The following is a 5519-nucleotide window of genomic DNA, read 5'->3' on the forward strand; positions in this document are numbered from 1 at the left end:
AATCTTTCCCAGCATCAGGGTCTTTTCTAATGAGTCAGTTCTTTGCATCAGGTTGCAAAAGTACTGGAGCTTCAGCTTCAGAATCAATCCTTTCAATGGGTATTCAGAACTGATTTCTTTTAGGATGGACTAGTTTGATCTCCTTGCAGTCCAAGGGACTCTCAAGAGTCTTCTCCAACACCACAGTTCAAAAGCATCAATTCTTCGGCGCTCAGCCTTCTTCACAGTCCAACTCTCACTGTACTTAATTACTTTGGTGCTCTATATGAATCTGCCTGCAGTGCAGGAGATGTAGGAGATGCAGGTTCAATCCTGGGTTGGAGAGATTCCCTGGCAACCCACTCTAGTATTCCTGCCTGGAAAATCCCACAGACAGGGGAGTCTAGTGTGTTATAGTCCAAAGGGTCACAAGAGCCAGACAAGACTGATCAGCTAAGCACATACACATAGTCCATATGAGGACAGTTAGCGCTCCTTCAACTGGGCCTTGTGTCCTAGGACAGATGCCAACTTTTTTTAACTTGTGAAACAAAGCAAAATGTTTCAAGTTCATTTTGTACCTACCCTGCCACAGACCCGAAACTAGCCATTTCTGTAAGGTGACCTGGCTGCTTTTAATGGGAAACAGAGACCAAGATCTAGGCATTAGGTGTGCTCCTTGATACTAGGGTGTCTTTACTTCTTGACTCTTTCAGAGGACAAAACTGATAAGTAAATATATGTATCTATTTATGCATATAAATACGCATATACACACACATGCCTTCATATATTTACGTGCACATAAGCATGCATATACACATACATAAACACATTTTTGAAAACACGAGTCCACAGTCACACTGATACTTTCAACTCCAGTCCATTCCCATAAGGTTATTTCTTGCCTTCTCATTTCCCCATATATACATGTCCTTTCTTCCATAGTGAGAACCCTGGCTTCCAAAAATATTAATATATCACTAAATTGCTCAATCCTGTAACACATCTAAAATAGTGTCAGAATTGCTTTGTCCATATCACTATGGTAAATAAACCTAATGTCCTATATTTGACTTATTTCACTTTCCTGTTTATATTTATTCTTGTTGTCACAAATGATAGAATTTCCTTCCTTTTTTAAGGCTGAATAATTAAAAGACGCTTACTCCTTGGAAGAAAAGTTATGACCAACCTAGACAGCATATCCAAAAGCAGAGACATTAGTTTGCCGACTAAGGTCCGCCTAGTCAAGGCTATGGTTTTTCCAGTGGTCATGTATGGATGTGAGAGTTAGACTGTGAAGAAAGCTGAGCACCAAAGAATTGATGCTTTTGAACTGTGGTGCTGGAGAAGACCCTTGAGAGTCCCTTGGACTGCAAGGAGATCCAACCAGTCCATTCTGAAGGAGATCAGCCCTGGGTGTTCTTTGGAAGGAATGATGCTAAAGCTGAAACTCCAGTACTTTGGCCACCTCATGTGGAGTTGACTCACTGGAAAAGACTCTGATGCTGGGAGGAATTGGGGGCAGGAGGAGAAGGGGACGACAGAGGATGAGATGGCTGGATGGCATCACTGACTCGATGGACGTGAGTCTGAGTGAACTCCGGGAGATGGTGATGGACAGGGAGGCCTGGCATGCTGCAATTCATGGGGTCGCAGAGTCGGACATGACTGAGTGATTGAACTGAACTGAACTGAAATATAAATATAGAATATGTTTTCTTTATTCATCTATCTGTGAACATTTCAATTGCTTCCATGTGTTGACTATTGTGGATAATACTGCAATGAATACGGTCGGGAGGCGGGGGAGAGCGGGTGCAGATTTCTCTTAGAGATCCTGATTGCATCGGATATACACCCAGAAATGGGACTGCAGCATCATATTTAAGTTCTAGTTTTAGTATTCTGAGAAAATTCCACATTGTTTTCTATGTGCTCTGCTGTGCTCAGTCGCTCAGTCATGTCCGACTCTTTGCAACCCCATGGACTGTAGCCTGCCAGGCTCCTCTGTCCAAGGGATTCTCCAAGCAAGAATACTGGAGTGGGTTGCCATTTCCTCCTCTAGGGGATCTTCCCAGCCCAGGGACTGAACCCAGGTTTCCCACATTGCAGGCGGATTCTTTGCCAGCTGAGCTACCAGGGAAGCCCGGCTTTCCATAGAACTGCACAAGTTTACATGCACATCAGCAGTATCCAAGGGTTCCCTTTTCTCCACATTCTTGTCAGTAGTTGTTTTCTTTTGTCTTTCTGATACTAACCATTGTAACAGTTGTTACTCAATATCTTACTGTGGTTTTGAATCGCATTTCTCTGATGATTAGTGTTGTTGAGCCCTTTTTCTTATACCTGTTGGCCATTGGTACGTCTTCTTTGGAGAATTATGTTTATTTTCTTTACCTGTTTTAAAATGAGTTATGGGGGGGTTGTGGGTTTTTGTTTGTTTTGTTGCTAGTGAGTCATAGGAGTTTCTTATATATTTTGGATATTAAAACTTTACTATATAAGAATTTGCCTGCCAGTGCAAGAGGTGCAAGAGATGCAGGTTTGATCTCTGAGACTGAAGATTCCCTGGAGTACAAAAGGTCAAGCCACTCCAGTATTCTTGCCTGGAAAATTCCATGGACAGAAGAGCCTGGTCAGCTACAGTCATTGGGGTTGCAAAGAGTCAGACATGACTGAGCACACACACATCAAGCCTTTCCTACACTCAGGTTATAGGAGAATTACCTCTGTTTCCTTCTAGTATGTGTATAGGTTTATTTTTTTTAGCACTTAGGTACCGTATCTACTGTGTATTAATTTTTATGTATGGTTAGAGGAATAGATCTGATTTTATCTTTTTCCAAATGACTAACCAATTCTCTCAACATCATTTGTTAAAGAGATTATTGTTATACCTGTGATCTGAGATACCTGTTTGCATGTTTTTCTTAACCATGTATGCAGTCCAGTATTTTTTCTATTCTTGAGCCTTGCCACTCTATTTTAATTGTGTAGGAATTGTGTTACTTTTCAATATCTGATAAGTTTATTCCTCCCCTAACCTCCTCCACCCACTCAGCTCTTCCTTGTCAGTGTTTTCGTAGCTATTCTTTCGTGGTTTTTTTCCTAACTCATCTGGCTCCATTAAGAAGCTCCTTAGGATTTTATTGGGATTGCATTACACTTATAAACTAACTTAGGAAGAACTGACATCTGGATAACATTGAGACATCTGAACCGAGAACAAGGGACATTGTTCTTTCTGTTTAGCTATTCGCAGGACACATTGCTCCCTGTTATTTCCTTCTTTTCCTTCACAGACTCATCTCTCAGAGGTACCATGCCTTTCTACACAGCAGTGTCTCTGCCACAAATAATGCTTCTTTGAGGCTGTCCTTTCTGGTCCCACCCACTTCCAAACTCCTTTTCCATAGCAGTGATATGACTCTCCAGCTCCTGACTGGTGTTGAGTAATTTTCTACTTATAATTTCACTTCCTCTTTCTGAGGACCATTTCGTCTATACTTCTTATAAGCCCGCTATCCCTCCTGCTCTTTTTCACACCTCTTTCCAGTCTCCCTTCTCCATCCGCAAGCTCTTAGAAATTCAGTGTGAGCAGAGGAGCCCCAGTGGGATTTATTTATTTGGCTGTGCTGGGTGGTAACACAAGTGTTCTGCATTGCGGTGTGCAGGATTCTGTAGTTGTGACACAAGGGATTAGTTGCCCCATAGCATGTGTGGTCTTAGTTCCCCGACCAGAGATGGAACTTGTGTTCCCTACATTGGAAGGTGGATTCTTCACCACTGGACCACTAGGCAAGTCCTCATCACTGGAACTTGTTGCTGTCTTTATCTACCCTCTGGTGATTTATGGGCTTCCCTTGGAAGAAAAGTTATGACCAACCTAGACAGCATATTCAAAAGCAGAGACATTACTTTGCCAATGAAGGTCCGTCTAGTCAAGGCTATGGTTTTTCCAGTGGTGATGTATGGATGTGAGAGTTGGACTGTGAAGAAGGCTGAGTGCCGAAGAATTGATGCTTTTGAACTGTGGTGTTGGAGAAGACTCTTGAGAGTCCCTTGGACTGAAAGGAGATCCAACCAGTCCATTCTAAAGGAGATCAGCCCTGGGATTTCTTTGGAAGGAATGATCCTAAAGCTGAAACTCCAGTACTTTGGCCACCTCATGTGAAGAGTTGACTCACTGGAAAAGACTCTGATGCTGGGAGGGATTTGGGGGCAGGAGGAGAAGGGGGCGACAGAGGATGAGATGGCTAGATGGCATCACTGACTCGATGGGCGAGTCTGAGTGAACTCTGGGAGGGGGTGATGGACAGGGAGACCTGGAGTGCTGCGATTCATGGGGTCGCAAAGAGTCGGACATGACTGAGCGCCTGAACTGAACTGAACTGAACTGGTGGTTCAGATAGTAAAGAGCCCACCTGCAATGGAGGAGACCTGGGTTCGATCCCTGGGCCAGAAATATCCCCTGGAGAAGGGCATGGCAACCCACTCCAGTATTCTTGCCTGGAGAACCCCATGGACAGAGGAGCCTGGCGGGCTACAGTCCATGGGGTTGCAAAGAGTCAGACATGACTGAGTGAGTCATCTCATTCTCAGATAATGTAAGTGTTGCGGCTTTCTCTGGCTTCTGGCAGTGCCGAAAGGGTGAGTTCCTTCTTATCTCCTTTGTTTGCCTTCTGGGTTTCAGGGTTGTTTGGGGAGGGAGGCCAAGGTTCAGAACCCTCCCATCATTGTTCTCCCAACCCTGAACACTATTTTAACAGGCTTGATTATCAAGGCAAAACTAGAGGTAAATTTCAAATCAAAATTTTCTCCCCCACCAATCCCAGAGAAAGACTTGAGGACTTAGGTTCATAGACTATGGAGTTAAGAGAGGGGGCAATTTCAACTGATGAAGTTCTGTGCCTCTACACAAAAGGGGCTTGTTCAGGGAAACTTTTAAAGTCAAAGCTAAGGAATCCAGTTAGCTCATGTTTGGTTGATTATGAGGAGAGAGTTTCAGGAGAAAGTGTAGGTAAAACTATAAATCATAGACTTGAAGTGAACCTGGATTTGACTTAATTTGATTGCCATCCCTGGGGCTTTTCCCCACCATAGTAACAGGCACTCTAAATTAGGTTGTGGGGCTTCCCTGGTGGCTCAGTAGTAAAGAATCCAGTGGTAAAGGAGATGGGGGTTTTATCCCTGGGTTGGGAAGATCCCCTGGAGAAAGAAATGCAACCCAATCCAGTATTCTTGCCTGGGAAATCCCATGGACAGAGGAGCCTGGGGGGCTACAGTCCCTAGGGTCGCAAAAGAGTCAGACGTGACTGAGTGACTGAACAACCAGATGTTAGATTGTGTCTAGAATGATTCACAAATCAGTGGCACCACAAATAGCTCCCCACCCTCCCCCGATCATGTCCTGCTATTTGGCAATGAAAAAGTATATGACCTGTGAAACTGAGTGGGCACCTGTTTGGGGGACACCAATAATAACATGAGAGTATGGTTCACTGTGAGCTCTAAACTCTGAGATATACACACAG

Source organism: Ovis aries, chromosome 16, assembly GCF_016772045.2.
Source record: "Ovis aries strain OAR_USU_Benz2616 breed Rambouillet chromosome 16, ARS-UI_Ramb_v3.0, whole genome shotgun sequence".
Taxonomy (NCBI): Eukaryota; Metazoa; Chordata; class Mammalia; order Artiodactyla; family Bovidae; genus Ovis; species Ovis aries.